We start from the raw sequence: 18,570 nt of genomic DNA on the forward strand, positions 1-18,570 counted from the left end.
AGATGTTCATTGGCAAACTTCAGACGGCCCTGTATTTGTGCTTTCTTGAGCAGGTGGACCTTGCAGGCGCTGCAGGATTTCAGTCCTTCACGGCGTAGTGTGTTACCAATTGTTTTCTTGGTGACTATGGTCCCAGCTGCCTTGAGATCATTGACAAGATCCTCCCGTGTAGTTCTGGGCTGATTCCTCACCGTTCTCATGATCATTGCAACTCCACAAGGTGAGATCTTGCATGGAGCCCCAGGCCGAGGGAGATTGACAGTTCTTTTGTGTTTCTTCCATTTGCGAATAATCGCACCAACTGTTGTCACCTTCTCACCAAGCTGCTTGGCAATGGTCTTGTAGCCCATTCCAGCCTTGTGTAGCTCTTTGGTCTTGGCCATGGTGGAGAGTTTGGAATCTGATTGATTGATTGCTTCTGTGGACAGGTGTCTTTTATACAGGTAACAAGCTGAGATTAGGAGCACTCCCTTTATGAGTGTGCTCCTAATCTCAGCTCGTTACCTGTATAAAAGACACCTGGGAGCCAGAAATCTTTCTGATTGAGAGGGGGTCAAATACTTATTTCCCTCATTAAAATGCAAATCAATTTATAACATTTTTGACATGCGTTTTTCTGGATTATTTTGTTGTTATTCTGTCTCTCGCTGATCATTTCTAGACTGATCATTTCTTTGTCAGTGGGCAAACGTACAAAATCAGCAGGGGATCAAATACTTTTTTCCCTCACTGTATTAAAATGTATTGAAAAACGGTTAAAGAAAGTTTCAACGGTATTGAAAAACCATCCCGTGGCTATTTCCAAATACCCCGGTATATGGTATATATGGTATACCGCCCAAGCCTAGTGGTAACAGGATAAATAGTAGAAAATAAATGCAGATTAAATTATGCTGTAATTAAAAATTGTACACCCAATGTATGCTGCTTCCCCTTTAAGAGATAGCATTATTTTGTACCCTGTGTTGTGATTCTCACCAAATATGATGTAGTCTTCTCACATTATTCAAACCCCACAATCGAATAAACAGCCTATGAAGATATTTTGTAGTCACATTTTGGAATTTCTGTGCATCCTTGTCAATCGCTAATCAATATCCAAAAACTGCACACGTTTTTTCGGCGAACCTGCACATCATCTTCTCGTGTTTGTGGCACCGATGTTAGGGGTTATGGCAGTAGTCTAATGTGAGGGGTTATGGCAGTAGTCTAGTGTGAGGGGTTATGGCAGTAGTCTAGTGTGAGGGGTTATGGCAGTAGTCTAGTGTGAGGGGTTATGGCAGTAGTCTAGTGTGAGGGGTTATGGCAGTGGTCTAGTGTGAGGGGTTATGGCAGTAGTCTAGTGTGAGGGGTTATGGCAGGGGAAACAGTGTAGCAGTAGTCTAGTGTGAGGGGTTATGGCAGTAGTCTAATGTGAGGGGTTATGGCAGTAGTCTAGTGTGAGGGGTTATGGCAGTAGTCTAGTGGGAGGGGTTATGGCAGTAGTCTAGTGGGAGGGGTTATGGCAGTAGTCTAGTGTGAGGGGTTATGGCAGTAGTCTAGTGTGAGGGGTTATGGCAGTAGTCTAGTGTGAGGGGTTATGGCAGTAGTCTAGTGTGAGGGGTTATGGCAGTAGTCTAGTGTGAGGGGTTATGGCAGTAGTCTAGTGTGAGGGGTTATGGCAGTAGTCTAGTGTGAGGGGTTATGGCAGGGGAAACAGTGTAGCAGTAGTCTAGTGTGTGGTGTGGGAATAATGACAAGTGAACCTGGGGAGCTTTGTGTTCTCATTGCCCTAAATAGGAAACGGACCACCGAATTCAAGCTAACTGAACTCGGACCACCTCTCGAGATGCTGTCAGTTAGGTTAGCTTCGGGGGCTCTCGAGGGGTCGGAGTTCCTTTGGAGTGTTCATATGCATTTATATGTGTGTCATAATCTCTCCATTTCTTCAACAGCAATGGGCTGTTTCCTTCTGCCTCCTCAAATCTGCTTTACTTTAGCAAACAGGTCTCCCTTTCTCCGAGAAGAAAAGACGTAAGACGTAACTGAGCCTCTAATGACCCTAAATCATGTTTATGCAACTCCTAGAAATTGTCTCAACTACAAATCCTTGTTTTAAAGTAGGTGGGCTATGAGTAGCCAATCATACGTCTTGTCACTGTAGGGCAGTATACAAGCTTAGGGCGCAATGACACAAAAAATAAAATAATGTTTTAAAAAGTCTACTAAATATGTATCTTAAGAATGAAAATGAGCTATTTTCAGAGCAATTTAGACTACAACACTAAACAAGAAAAACAGGCCTAAGCAAACTCATTTAGATTAGAACCCTGTATGCCTCACTTGTTGCTCAGATTCTCTCTTGACAATTCCTCAGTGTTCTCTTCCATCGCGACAGATGAGAAGAAGACATTTCATGTCGATCACCAACGCAAATCAAGCCGCCTTGCGTGGGACGGCATATCACTAAGTAGTGAGTAAACAAACCCCAGTCACCACGGAGACAGACCTCATCACCACCATCCACCAACCGAGCCCTTTTGTATGGTTCCATACCTACTGTTCTTCTCCCGGTGTCCTGTCAGCATCTTAAGATGTCACCAACCACCAAGAGACAGACAGAGAGACAGAGAGACAGAGAGAGAGAGAGAGAGAGAGAGAGAGAGAGAGAGAGAGAGAGAGAGAGAGAGAGAGAGAGAGAGACAGAGAGAGAGACAGAGACAGAGACAGAGAGAGAGACAGAGAGAGAGACAGAGAGAGAGAGAGAGACAGAGAGAGACAGAGAGAGACAGAGACAGAGACAGAGACAGAGAGAGAGAGAGAGAGAGAGAGAGAGAGAGAGAGAGAGAGAGAGAGAGAGAGAGAGAGAGAGAGAGAGAGAGAGAGAGAGAGAGAGAGAGAGAGAGAGAGAGACAGAGAGAGACAGAGACAGAGACAGAGACAGAGAGAGAGAGAGAGAGAGAGAGAGAGAGAGAGAGAGAGAGAGAGAGAGAGAGAGAGAGAGAGACAGAGAGAGAGAGAAAGAGAGAGAGAGAGAGAGAGAGAGAGAGAGAGAGAGAGACAGAGAGAGACAGAGACAGAGACAGAGACAGAGAGAGAGAGAGAGAGAGAGAGAGAGAGAGAGAGAGAGAGAGACAGAGACAGAGACAGAGACAGAGACAGAGACAGAGACAGAGACAGAGACAGAGAGAAAATAGGGATCTCTGGCTCTGTTGGCAGTGCCTGGGGCTGTGTGTACCAGAGTACAGTCACGGGCAGTCAGTGTGGTGTGTCCTGCAGGGACTGGCACTGCTGATCGCCCCCTGTCACCAGCGTCACGACCAGACCACGTGGGGGACTCAAAAGGGAGGAGGGAGGGAGGCAGGTGGGAGGAGGGGAGGGCACTGTTACACCAGGACAGGATGGAACATACCAACTGGGGGTTGGGGGGGGGGGGGGTCAGCTCAGACAGGAAGTTCCCATCTGGGCTAGAGAACAAGGAACATAACTGGGCAGTTCCATGGCAACAGATTTACGCTTTAACAGTGTTTTTTTCACTTTAAAATGTAGCTAAACAAAAACCATTACATTCAAAGTTTAACAAACCATACACCTCACAAGGACTACTTTAACAATTTCCACAGAAAATTGTACTAAAACTAATTCAGTGGAAGAACTGTGCAGATGCAAACTTTGGTAACGGAATTACGGTAAAATCTCCCTCCAGTTTTTATGCGACCACGTTTTCCAAAGACAGTTAAACATCTGCTCTGAATTAAGATTCAAAGATGTCTGCAGAAAGAATGGGCTGTCAGCTATGACATGGCACTGAGTTTGAACAAATCTCTCTTTTGGTTATTGAACTACAGTAAATGAAGTGGATTTACAGCCGGTAACGGAATTATATCATGGGTCCCTGATCTGTACTACAAAGAAATGCATACTGTAAAACTTAAATTAATAGCCTGGCCGTTTATTTGCTTAAATCACTGAACACAACAGGTGCTTTTTACAGACAGGCTTCTATCTCCTTTTTTTTTTTTAATAATATGTTTATTATTTTCCAATAAAAATAAAGTAAAAGAGACAGCAATACAAACAATGACATTCATTGTACTGTTGGATGGGATGGCCAGTTTAGAGGACAAAACAAAAGTTAACTCACACATACACAAAATAAAACAAAATCCTATTAGGTGGTACGTGTATAAGAAGACAGCATATAGTCATTACAAGCAGTGTAGTTCAGCCAAAAATAAATATTGAGTGGAGTACAGCACAGAGTAGCAGCAGATCGTCAGCCCAGTTATGAAGCGGGACTAGACCATTTATCCAGTATCGGCTGCCATATTTTGTAAAACAATGGACTTCTATTGGAGGTGTTGTATCGAATCTTTTCCATATGGATTACATTCCCTAAATCCCGTAACCACATTTCAAAGGTAGGTACAGTCTCCAATTTCCAAAATTGCAATATGAGCCTTTTGGCTAATAGAGTACAAAGAGAGACAGCTTTCCCCTCCTGGTTATTCCCATCAACTGTACCAAACAGAGCGATCAATGGGTCTGGGGCTAGAACTCTATCAAAGGCCTTAGATAAGTAATCAAAAATGAGAGCCCAGTAAGCCTGTAATTTAGGGCATGTCCAGAATAAGTGGGACAACGTCCCTTCCTCCTGCTTGCACCTCTCACACAGTGGTGAGGTGTCCGGGAATATTTTATGCAGTTTTACTTTTGAGTAGTGTAACCTGTGTATCACCTTAAACTGTACAAGGTTGTGTCTGGCATTCACTGAACTGTGGTTTATATTCCTGAGAGCTTCTATCCAGTCCTCATTTGAGATTTCTGAACCAAGTTCTTGTTCCCAAGCCCTTTTAATGGTGTCTGTGGATACCTCTATGTGGGCCTGTAGCACATCATACAGTCTGGAGACCGACCCTTTTGAATGGGGTTTGACAAGGATCAAGCTATCTAATGTAGGACTATTTGGCTTCATGCCATACTGTGGGATGTGTGTCCTTAAGAAATTCCTGATTTGGAGGTATCTGAAAAAATGTGTTGTTGGCATGTTGAACTTTGCCTGTAGTTGTTGAAATGAAGCTAACTGACCATCTATGTATAGATTACCAATTGTTGTGAGCCCCTTCTCCCTCCACTGTGAAAACACCACATCATCCATTGCAGGGTGGAAAGCATGATTCCGGCTAATCGGGCTGTCTATGTACACAGTGGGTATGTTAAGAAAATCCCTAATCTGTTTCCAGATCCTAAGAGTATGACAAATGACTGGATTGGAGTCATAAGTGGCTTTTTTCACATATGATGGGCTATTAACAAGTGCAGGGAGTGAGGAACGTTGACAGGAGGCCTGCTCAATCAAAAGCCATGAAGGCATATCCTTCCGTCTCATCTCAGGTAAACTTTCCCTCCAGAAAGACACAATGTTCAGATTAGCAGCCCAATAATACAGTTTGAAGTGAGGAAGGCCAAAGCCCCCCTCTATCTTGTACTTGCATAAATGCTTCTTTGCAATTCTGGCTGCCTTGTTATCCCATAAAAATGGAGTTACTATTGAATCCAGTTTCTTAAAATAGCTTTGTGGTATGAAATTGGGTAGACATTGGAAGAGGTAAAGAAACCTGGGTAGGACAACCATTTTAATAGCGTTTATACGACCAACCAAGGAAATAGGCAGAGTTTTCCAGAAATCTATATTTTGTTTAAGCTGATATATTTTCATGTCCCAATTCACTTTCAATAGCTGGTCAAGGTCTCTTGTCACTACAATGCCAAGGCTTGTGAACTTGTCCCTCACTGTTCTAAGCGGGGTAGATTGCAGAAATTGCATATCCACAGGCCGTGATATTGGCATCATCTCACTTTTTTGCCAGTTTATCTTGTAGCCAGAGAAGGAGCCGAATGTGTTTATCAAGTTAAGTAATGGTGGAATAGACGTTTTAGGCTTGGACAAAAACAAAAGAACATCGTCTGCATATAGGGAAATTTTGTGCTGTGTGTCTTTTATTTTAACAGAAGCTATATCGGCACATGCCCGAATGCGCGTAGCAAGGGGTTCCATGGCTATAGCGAAGAGAGCAGGCGAAATAGGGCACCCCTGTCGGCACCCCTTGAACAGGCGGAATGACTGCGACATTTCCTGATTGGTCACCACGGACGCCATTGGGTGTGCATAAATAATTCTTATCCAATTAATAAATTCCTTTCCAAATCCGAAATGCTCCAGAACCGACATCATATACTTCCACTCAATCTGATCAAACGCCTTCTCTGCATCAAGAGCTATTACCACTGCCTCAACTTTATGATCATGATACATTACGTTGAAAAGGCGTCTCAAATTGTAGTATATATGTCGGCCCGGGATAAAACCTGTCTGGTCAGGGTGTATGATGTCGGAAATATATTTTTTCAATCGGTTTGCCAATATCTTTGTCAACACCTTGTTTTCTATGGGGAGTAACGACACGGGGCGATACGACGACATCTCCATGGAATCTCTATCTTTTTTCAAGATCAGGGCTATTGTAGCCTCATACAGTGTTTGCGGGAGTTTGGTATTTTCTTTGGATTGTTGAAACATTCGCAGCATAAGTGGAGATAGACTAGCGCAGTACTTCTTATAGAATTCTATTACATATCCATCGGGCCCAGGGGCCTTGCTGTTTGGAAATTGTGCTATCGCTGTGTTAATTTCATCTAAGGTTATCCCTGCATCGAGTGCGGCAGCTGCCCCCCTGTCTAGTTTAGGAAGTTCACAATCAGCGAGAAAGCGTTCCATAGTTTGTGGATCAGTAGCATCGCATTTTGATTGGTATAGCTCTGAGTAAAACTGTGCAAAGCATTTATTAATGTCCTGCGGATCTGTTACTATTTTACCCTTCTTGTCTTTTATTTTGTGAATAGCTCTAGATGCTTGTACATGCCTTAGCTGTCTTGCTAATAATTTATGTGGTTTGTCCCCCAGTTCAAAATAACTTTGTTGCGTTCTAGCAAGTAAAGAGCCCACCCGTTTCGAAAGGATGGTATTGTATTCATACTTTAACTTTGTGATCTTCTCAAGGACTGTATACGAGGAATTTGTCCTAAAAACGTTCTCCTGTTCCCCTAACTCTCTTTCAATTTCTCTCAGCCTAGTATTGGCACGTTTCTTCCTCTCTGATGTATAAGAAATAATGTAACCTCATTATTTGCTAGGATAATAATTGCTTGTCAATGAATTAAATGTAATACAATGGCAATCCTGGTTATATGTTAGAATCCTATGCGTGAACTGCCGACATTATTACGCATATTAATTGATAATGATGGAAAATAGGATATGCATAATAAAAAATAAAAAAATAGTTATATAGATATATATATATATAGAGGTGAAAGCATTGGAAATGCTTTTGGCGGTTAACCTGCTTCTGTTTTGTGGGTGGCACTGTGTGCTGTTTTCGATGGATGGGTCCTGGCCTCTCGGGGCCTTAGGGATACGGAGGGACGTGGGGGGGATGCTGATCACTGGGATGACGGCTCAACTTGGGATGGGGAGGGGCTTTAGCGGGGGAATTAGTGGAGAACAATTGAAGGGTTACTCCGTAGCAATGCAAATATCACGGTACAGCTATATGGACACTCAATCATTACGCTATTTTTTATTGGTAAATTTACAAACATATATAATGATAAATAGACTTGAAACTTGTATCTCATTATGGTGTATGGTGAAATAAGTATAGCCAGTTATAATTGTAATGGCTTAGCTGATAATAACAAAAGAAGAACAATATTTACATGGCTCAAAGAGAAGGAATATAATATCTATTGTATACAGGAAACTCATTCAACAATTCGAGATGAAGTAGCGTGGAAAAAAGAATGGGGGGGGGAAATATACTTCTCCCATGGGCAAAGAAATTCAAAAGGGGTGATGATATTAATTAATAGTAATTTCGATCCGAATGTGCAAATTGTCCAAATAGATACGCAAGGTAGATGGATTATTTTAAATATGGTATTGGACCATAAACAGATATGGCTCATTAACCTTTACGGACCAAATAATGATGATCCACAATTCTTTGACAATATATATAATAAATTATCAAGCCTGCAAGCAACTCAAGACAATATTATTATGGTGGGGGATTATAATACTGTTTTAAATAGCTCAATGGACCGAAAAGGAAATCACACCACAAACAATCACCCACATGCTCTTAAGGAAATTGTGAATGTCATGGATACATTAGAACTAGTAGATATATGGAGGCTTAAATATGCTGATCTAGTGAGATATACATGGCGGAGACTGAATCAAGCTAGTCGTCTTGACTTCTTTCTTATCTCATTCTCGTTGGCACCAAAAGTAAAAAAAGTGTTGATAGGGGACAGAATGCGGTCGGACCATCATATAATAGGCATATACATTACTCTGACTGAATTTCCACGTGGGCGAGGATATTGGAAATTTAATCAAAGCCTATTAGATGATAATTTATTTATAATTAGAACAAAGGAATTTATAACTGACTTTTTCCAACATAACATAGGTACAGCGAATCCCCTTATTGTATGGGACACCTTTAAATGTGCCTTTAGAGGCCATGCAATTCAGTACTCATCTCGAAAACAAAAGCAATTTAGGTCAAAAGAGTTTATACTAAGAAAGGAAATAGAAAGTCTAACAGAACAGATAGATGGCAATAAAAACTGTAACATAGAGGCTCAGAATAAATTAGAGGAAAAACAAAAAGAAATTGAAAAACTTATTCAAGAAAGATCAAGTGTAATATATTATAAAAATAAAGCAAACTGGATGGAATATGGGGAAAAATGCACAAAATTCTTTTTTAATCTTCAACATAGGAATGCTACCAAAAAGAACTTAATGAAACTGGTTACAATTGACGGAGTCACCCATAATTCACCTAATGATATTTTGAAGGAAGAAACAAAGTATTTTAAGCATATGTTTTCTTTTCAGTCGCCTCCATCTCCTCTAACTGAAGCTAATTGTAGAGATTTTTTTCCTATTGATAATGTCAAATTAACAGCCACACAGAAAGACTCATGTGAAGGTGAAATTACAGAGGAGGAACTTCTGGATGCAATTAAAGACTTTAAGTCCGGGAAAACTCCAGGGTTGGATGGCATACCAATCGAGGTATACCAAACCTTTTTTGATATACTAAGAGGACCGTTATTAGCATGTTTTAACCACTCCTATGTAAATGGTAGATTATCTGACACTCAAGAAGAAGGTCTGATCTCATTATTACTGAAACAGGATACAAGTGGAAAATATAAAGATCCAGTCCATTTACAAAATTGGAGGCCCCTTACACTTCAGTGTTGTGATGCAAAAATCCTAGCAAAATGTATAGCGCATAGAATTAAAAAGGTATTGTCGGATATTATTCATTCTAATCAGACAGGTTTTTTACATGGAAGATACATTGGAGATAATATAAGGCAAGTATTGGAAACAATAGAACACTATGGAAAATATGGGAAACCAGGCCTGCTATTCATAGCAGACTTCGAAAAGGCATTTGATAAAGTTCGACTGGAATTTATATATAAATGCCTGGAGCATTTCAATTTTGGAGAATCTCTTATAAAATGGGTCAAAATCATGTATAGTAACCCTAGGTGTAAAATAGTAAATAATGGCTATTTCTCAGAAAGTTTCAAACTGTCAAGAGGAGTGAAACAAGGTTGTCCACTATCGGCATATCTATTTATTGTGGCCATCGAGATGTTAGCTATTAAAATCAGATCCAATAATAATATCAGAGGATTAGAAATACAGGGCTTAAAAACAAAGGTGTCATTGTACGCAGATGATTCATGTTTTCTTTTAGATCCACAACTAGAATCCCTCCACAGCCTCATAGAGGATCTAGATACATTTTCTAACCTCTCTGGATTAAAACCAAATTATGACAAATGTACTATATTACGTATTGGATCACTAAAAAATACAATTTTTACATTACCATGTAGTTTACCAATAAAATGGTCTGATGGTGATGTGGATATACTCGGAATACATATCCCAAAGGAAATAAATGATCTCACTTCAATAAATTTTAATAGAAAGTTAGCAAAAATAGATAAGATCTTACTACCATGGAAAGGAAAATACCTGTCAATTTGTGGGAAAATCACCCTGATTAACTCTTTAGTATTATCCCAGTTTACCTATTTGCTTATGGTCTTGCCTACGCCTAGCAAACAGTTTTTTAAATTATATGAGAAAAAAATATTCAATTTTATTTGGAACGGCAAGCCAGACAAAATTAAAAGAGCATATTTATATAATGAATATGAATTCGGAGGACAGAAATTATTAAATATTAAAGCATTAGACCTATCACTAAAATCTTCAGTCATCCAAAAGTTATACTTAAATCCGAACTGGTTCTCAAGCAAATTAGTAAGATTGTCTCACCCACTGTTCAAGAAAGGCCTTTTTCCCTTTATTCAGATTACAACCTCTCACTTTCAGTTATTTGAAAAGGAAATAATCTCCCAAATGTCACTATTTCTAAAACAAGCAATAGAAAGTTGGTTGCAATTTCAATTTAATCCTCCAGAAACGACAGAACAAATAATGCAACAAATATTGTGGTTAAATTCAAATATACTAATTGACAAAAAACCTTTATTTTTTGACAGAATGTTTAAAAAAGGTATAATCTTCGTAAATGATATCATCGGTAGGACTGGTGGAGTTATGTCGCACATGCAGCTAACAAAAACATATGGAAATGTCTGCTCTACCCAAAATTACAACCAAATAATTGCAGCCTTACCGCAAAAGTGGAAGAGGAAAGTTGAAGGGGGAGAAAGTAAGGAACTTGTCTGTCGGCCTTGCATTAAAGAACATAATTGGTTAAGGAAAACTGTGATAAATAAAAAAGTATATCAGTTTCACTTAAGGACCAAAGGATTGACAGCAGTCCCATATAGATTGCAAAATAGTTGGGAAGAGATCTTTGACGTACCGATCCCATGGCATAGTGTTTATGAACTGACACGCAAAACGACACCGGATTCAAAAATTAGAATCTTTCAATTTAAATTATTATATAAAATTCTTGCTACCAATAGAATGTTATTTATATGGGGGATACAATCTTCCCAGCTCTGCAGATTTTGCTGTGAAGAGATAGAATCATTAGATCATTTGTTTTGGTTCTGTCCATTTGTAGCTTGTTTTTGGACACAGGTCCAGGAATGGCTAAAGGATTGCAATATTTACCTGGAACTAACCTTGCAGATAGCATTACTGGGTGATCTGAAAAGTCATAGTCAATCAATCAATAATATAATAATACTTTTAGCAAAAATGTTTATTTTTAATTCACAATCTGTAGAAGCAATGAGAATAGAAAGGTTCAGAACTTTTGTAAAACATCACAGTATGGTTGAAATATATATGGCAAATAGAAATCCTATATGGATGGTGTTAAGAGATAGATGGGAGGTATTGAATAGAGTTGAAGGATGGGACTAATAACAAATAACAACAAATAATAACAAAGATAGCTAATAATGTAAGCATACTGTGTCCATAATAAGTATATAGGTTGTATGTTGGGAGCTTTTGGGAAAGAGCACAGTTAGAAAGATATGGCATTTAGAAGCAAACCGGATGGACATCATGAAAATGATCGGAGAGGTTGAGAGTAGAAGAAGTTCAGGAGCAAAAAAAAATATATATATATAGATATAGAATTATTGTAAAATTAACTCTGTCCATAAGGTGTAGATAGTAAGTATAGACCGGAAGTAGAGGCCTGGGCGTTGTTGTTCACTAATTTACTCCAAGTAGGGAAAGGATGGTGGGGTTGAAAAGTAATAAAGGGGAATATATATATAAAAAAAAAAAAAAACATGGGGGATTGGAAGTGATGCAGACAATTACATTGATAGAAGATACAATCTATCTGCAATATTAAGCTGATCCATCCCCCCCAATAAGAAAAAAATAAAAAAAATAAAAAATAATAATAATAATAATAATAAAAAAAAAATAATAATGTAACCTCTAATCACAGCCTTTAGAGATTCCCAAAGGGTGGAGTCGTCAACATCCCCCGTGTCGTTAGTACTGAGGAAAAAGGCAATCTGCTCCTCCAAATACTGACAAAAAGCCTCATCTTTCAACAGGTATGCGTCTAAGCGCCACGGTCGCCGACCTGTCGACATATTGTCGAGTTTCAGCACCATGGACAGAGGAGAGTGGTCCGTAATTAGAATGGGGTGATAGGTAACCGACTCAGCTGCTGAGATTAGTTTGGAGTCCAACAAAAAATAGTCAATTCTGGAATATGATTTATGAACTGATGAGAAGAAAGAATAATCCCTGTCTGTTGGGTGCGTCAGTCTCCAAATATCGACAATGTTAAGGTTTGTCATCAATGTATTTAGACAGACACTGGCATTTGATTGTTGAAGTGACCTTGATAGCTGTTTATCTAAAAGAGGGTCTAACGTACAGTTAAAGTCACCTCCAACAATAACACTTGTATCCGAGATATTTGGTATGGCCTTAAATACCCTTTGAAAAAATAATGGATCATCGAAGTTGGGTCCATATAAATTGACCAAGGTTATTGGTTTTGAATTCAGTGTACCAGCCACAATAATATACCGACCATTAGGATCTGAAATCGAGGTTGAGTAAACAAAAGGAATGTTTTTCCTTATCAGGATTGCTACCCCTCTCGCTTTTGCATCAAAGTTAGACTGGTATATCTGACCGATCCAGCCGACTCGTAGCTTGGCCTGCGCGGGGCGTTTAATATGAGTTTCTTGAAGAAGCACTATGTCAGCACCCAGTGATTTAAGATGAGAAAAAACCTTAGCTCGTTTCACGACATGCCCTAATCCATTACAGTTCCAGCTGACTATCTTTATTCCACCTGGTCTACTCTGTGCTCGGTCACTATGTGGCATTTCTTATTTTAAAGCAAATTGCTGCTGCCATACAAAACCCAGAAGAAAAACGTCCCGCCGTGCGGGAGCTTGTCATGCCACCTGTACTAATAAACGTGAACATAAAACACAGACCCCAACCCCCCTCCCGTCCCTTTACTGAGTGACTTCCCCAAACGAAGCACTCCTTGGCTAACACACAAACGTTAGGGTGTCTAGACATAAAGCTTGAACTAACTCGTCGTCTATAGATGCTCCGCATATAAACTAATATTAAATAACACTTAACTTAACTCTCATGTTAGGGGGTGAGTGGCGCTAAAACATGCCATGCCAAACAATGCTATATTAGCCACAACATCTCACCTATCCTATAAGTCCCAATTTCTGATCTTCTGATCGAAAAGACATAGGCCGGAAATTCAATTCACACACATTCCTGGCCTGTATTTGGCCATTTAGCCTGCTGGCACAGCCGTTCTGTATCCTCAGCCGGGGAGCTTGCTTGTCAAGAACAGATCTGCCTCTTTTGCGTTTTCAAACGTACGTGTTGATCCCTCGACTGTCACCTTAAACCGGGCTGGGAAGAGGAATCCATATCGGATGTTGGCCGCCCTGCATTTGTTGCGTACCTCATCATACTCTTTCCGTTGGTTCCTCACCTCCAAGGTAAGATCTGGGTAGAAAGACACCCTGGCTCCGTTGTAGTTAAGGGGGAACTTTTGACTAGCCAGCTTGAGGATGAGATCCCTGGTGTGGGGATAGTGCAGCCTTACAATGAATGGCCTTGGTGGCCCGCCCTTGGCCGGCTTCGTTGCCTGTGCTCTGTGTGCGCGGTCGATCAGGATGGCCGTTTTGAAGTGTTCACTCCCCAGCAATGCCGGTATCAGCTCCGAGACAAATTCAGTGGGTTTCCCTTTCTCCGTGTCCTCCTGGATCCCACATATTCGGATGTTCTGGCGTCTTGAATGCGACTCGAGCATTTCCAGTCGGGCCTTCAGGGTTTTGTTGTCATTTTTGAACGTTGCGCACTGTTTCTCTATGTCCTGTAGCCTGGCCTCGTGATCGATTGTCGTCTGCTCAACCTCGTGCACCCTTCCCTTAGTTGCCTTCACAGTTTCGGCCAGAGTCCCAATACTCTTTGAGATATCAGCCAACCTTGTGTCCACCTTCTTGCTTAGTGCGTTTATGGCAGCCAGTATGTCACTTTGAGTAGGATCTGTGGGGAACTCTTGGAAGCTAGCCTCTTCAGCTAGCTCCTCGTGGGTCGGCGACGTTGAAATTGGTTCGTTGTCTATCTCATTCCAATTATCTTGTTTAGCGCCCCCTTTTTTGTTGCCTTTTCCCTTTGTCATATTTGTTTGAAGTTATAGGTTGTGAGAGGTTAAGATAAATATTAATTTGTTTCAAAATTGAGCGGAGCTCTAGCAATGCACGTCTACTCCATAGCACGCTCTCTAGCGCCCCGGCTTCTATCTCCTTAATGCTCACAGATTTGCTCATTTACATATAGTTAATTGTTTAATTCCAGCATTTGAAGCTATTTCTTCATTTCTTGCACTAATGTGTTATCATTTACACACTGTCAAGTTTCTTTTGTCTTAGTATGCCTCGCTCTCTCTCTCTCATAAAAGTGTGGTATATTTGTGTAAATGTTCCTGTTTAAAACATATATTGTTCAAGCCAAGCTGCACCAATGAGATTGCAGGATTTCAAACAAACATTCACAAAGTAAATGGACTGTCCTGGGACTCAGATCTTACAAAGTAAATGGACTGTCTTGGGGCTCAGATCTACACAAAGTAAATGGACTGTCTTGGGGCTCAGATCTACACAAAGTAAATGGACTGTGTTGGGGCTCAGATCTACACAAAGTAAATGGACTGTCCTGGGGCTCAGATCTTCACAAAGTAAATGGACTGTCCTGGGGCTCAGATCTTCACAAAGTAAATGGACTGTCCTGGGGCTCAGATCTTCACAAAGTAAATGTCCTGTCCTGGGGCTCAGAACTTCACAAAGTAAATGGACTGTCTTGGGGCTCAGAACTTCACAAAGTAAATGGACTGTCTTGGGGCTCAGATCCTCACAAAGTAAATGGACTGTCTTGGGGCTCAGATCTACACAAAGTAAATGGACTGTCCTGGGGCTCAGATCTACACAAAGTAAATGGACTGTCCTGGGGCTCAGATCTAACAAAGTAAATGGACTGTCCTGGGGCTCAGATCTACACAAAGTAAATGGACTGTCCTGGGGCTCAGATCTTAACAAAGTAAATGGACTGTCATGGGGCTCAGATCTTCACAAAGTAAATGGACTGTCCTGGGGCTCAGATCTTAACAAAGTAAATGGACTGTCTTGGGGCTCAGGTCTACACAAAGTAAATAGACTATCCTGGGGCTCAGATTTTCTGGAGTTGCTCTATCAGGTAGTCAGCAGATGGCGCTAAAGAGCAAATTGTACTTGACTTGTAATAAACTAATCAACAAGGTCCCATGTGGCTCAGTTGGTAGAGCATTGCGCCTGCAATGCCAGAGTTGTGGGTTCGAATCCCACGGGGGACCAGTATGAAAATGTATCCACTCACTAACTGTAAGTCGCTCTGGATAAGATTGTCCACTAAATGACTAAACTGTCAAATGTAGTCATAACAGCATCATCATCGCGACAGCGACACCGGCTCGATCACCTGACACCGTAGAATCGCTTCTAAAAACACAATTTGAAAGCCTGACCCTTCGAGAGGTGATAAACTGGACATTTCTATCCAGCATTGCATCGAAGGACAGAGGGAGGCAATACACTAACCTTCTCGCAGACCTGGTATGAAAAACAAAACAAGGATGTCTGGCTGCCCAACTTGCAACACTTAGTTCTGTTTCCGCTGCCTTTTATTCTGTTCATCAGATGGTACTGGGCAGCATGTTGTGGACTCAAACAGGAATGAGTGACCTGAAGAACTTTTCAGAGTTAAAATACATGACCCGAGCAGAGTACACCTGGAATGCTAGTCATGCTAGGTAAGGTGCTAACACAACGAGGAAATTGATAAGAATCGGCACATTTTATCCAAGCTAATTGATTGTCAAATTCTGTGGAGCATTTGAACTGGCACTAAGGGGAATAGTGTTGTCACGATACCAACATTTTACAAACGATACAATACCAGGCCAAGTATCACGATACCACGGTGGGGGGGGGGGGATCAGTGGCCTAGCATTCTGTTCGCCCCGTCCCTCGGACGCTTGTTCACATTTTCTAAACATTCTCTAAAAACCTGTCCCTGGAAATCACACTTCTACTCAATACAACACATTGAATTTAACTTCACACTGTTCAGTGTATAATAGAATACTGCATAGAATGGCTGATTTGCTCATATTTGCAAAGGACTAGCTGTGATTTGGCTGGAGGAATTGGAGGAAGGAATGATAATGATCTGCATGTCATTGTGTCAGTCAGGAGAAAACACTGCTTAATGATCTGCATGTCATTGTGTCAGTCAGGGGAAAACACTGGATAATGATCTGCATGTCATTGTGTCAGTCAGGGGAAAACACTGGATAATGATCTGCATGAAAACTGCTTTACTCTTGAGACACACACACTCTCCCTCCCGCTTGATGGTTTTTGCAACTGCACTTGAATAAACGTTCAAAGTTCTTGAAATGTTCAGTATTGACTGACCTTCATGTCTTAAAGTAATGATGGACTGTCATTTCTCTTTGCTTATTTGAGCTGTTCTTGCCATAATATGGAATAGGGCTATCAAATACCAAATAGGGCTATCTTCTGTATACCACCCCTACCTTGTCACAACACAACTGATTGGCTCAAACGCATTAAGAAGGAAAGAAATTCCACAAATTAACTTTTAACAAGGCACACCTGTTAATTGAAATGCATTCCAGGTGACTACCTCATGAAGCTGGTTGAGAGAATTCCAAGAGTGTGCAAAGCTGTCATCAAGGCAAAGGGTGGCTATTTGAAGAATCTCAAATATAAAATACATTTTGATTTGTTTAACACTTTTTTTGGTTACTACATGATTCCATATGTGTTATGTCATAGTTTTGATGTCTTCACTGTTATTCTACAAGGTAGAAAATAGTCAAAATAAAGAAAAACCCTTGAATGAGTAGGTGTGTCCAAACTTTTGACCGGTAGTGTATATCTTCACCAAATCTATGCAAATTGGTGTTGTTCCTAAAAATTTGAAAATTGCCAAAGTTATCCCCCCCTATAAATCTGGGGATCCAAGATACAAATGATCGCCCTGTATCTGTACCACCATGTTTTTCTTCAATCCTAGAAAAATGAGTGTATAAGAGAATGTTGAACCATTTCAAATCAACGCTGTATTCGATATGAGCACCAATATAATCAGAAAAACTACGTCACAGATATGGCTCTTTTGCAACCTGTGGATACAATATTTACAGCCCTTAACAACAATGAATACGCTCTTGGCATCTTTGTAGATTTATCCAAAGCGTTTGACACGGTCGATCAATATTACTTTCTAAATTGCATTATTACACTTTTCATGATTATACATATAATTGTTTATATAGTTAGATTCATGATTGTTTATGCAAACAGCTGTGTGGCTCAGTTGGTAGAGCATGGCGCTTGCAACGCCAGGGTTGTGGGTTCAATGCCCACAGGGAACCAGTATGGGTAAAAAGTATGAAAATGTATGCACTCGTCTGTAAAATGACTCAAATGGCTGTGCATCTACCAGGGCCAAGATATCCTGTGGCGTCCCACAGGGTTCGATAACTGGACCTTTGTTATTCCTAATCTATATCAATGACCTTGCTGCTGTATCTTCTAGCGTACTTCTCATTCTCTTTGCTGATGATACCAAGTAGATTTTATCACACAATAATTTGTATTCACTAATTAATGAAGCCAACTCAGGCATGGACACATTTTCTGAATGGTTCCAGATAAACAAATTATCTTTAAATGTTAAAGAATCCAACTTTATTGTATTTACTAGTGTTACGGATACAGGTATCCTGTGTGTGTTTTTCCCTCTCCTTCTGCCCTAATCACAGGTGTCCTTTGTGTTCCTGATTGGTGGTCGTTGGGGTGTCCCACCTGTCCTATCCGTTTGTCTGCTGATTGCTGAGGTGGACCAATCGGTGGACATTACTCTGTATTGCACCACCTGTTTCTGGTTTTTCACTCACATCACACATCCCATTGTTTTAAAAGCCAGTCAGTTGTGTTTGCTGACAGAGACTATTTCCGTATGTGAGTATGGATACTGTGGTGTCCTGTTTTTTGTGTACTCACTCATTTACTGGTTCCTCTGTATGGTAACTATGTTGTGTGTTTCTGGGAAAAAGGGGATTTAGCAAGTTGCCCTTGGGCATACATTACCCGTAGGAAGAACATTGTCTAAAAACACTAGTTAGACCTGAGCGGACCACCCCACTGTATTTTTGTATGATTAGCAGTAGCTTAGCGGTTCTTGAGGCAAGATCAGTTTAGTTTTTTTTTTTACATTATTGTTTCATTCCTTGGGTCCTGCTCAGCCCTTTTTCCCAAACCTTTACCGTGATCATAATAAAAAAAATTGTGTTTGATGGTAGTTTATGGTTGTCGGTGTATTTTTTGTTCTCACTGTTTCCATGTCACGATTCTAATTTG

At 40.5% G+C, this 18,570-nt stretch overlaps 1 protein-coding gene across 1 annotated transcript in view; it reads right to left on the reverse strand.

The window, feature by feature from the left end:
• The window catches only part of LOC311141879 (WD repeat and FYVE domain-containing protein 3-like), a gene marked incomplete at its 3' end in the record, with an annotated part of 42,822 nt that overhangs the window by 19,756 nt on the left and 4,496 nt on the right, over positions 1–18,570 (reverse strand). The window lies entirely within an intron of this gene.

This window comes from Coregonus lavaretus (genome assembly GCF_964263955.1).
Source record: "Coregonus lavaretus genome assembly, chromosome: 14".
NCBI classification, from domain to species: domain Eukaryota; kingdom Metazoa; phylum Chordata; class Actinopteri; order Salmoniformes; family Salmonidae; genus Coregonus; species Coregonus lavaretus.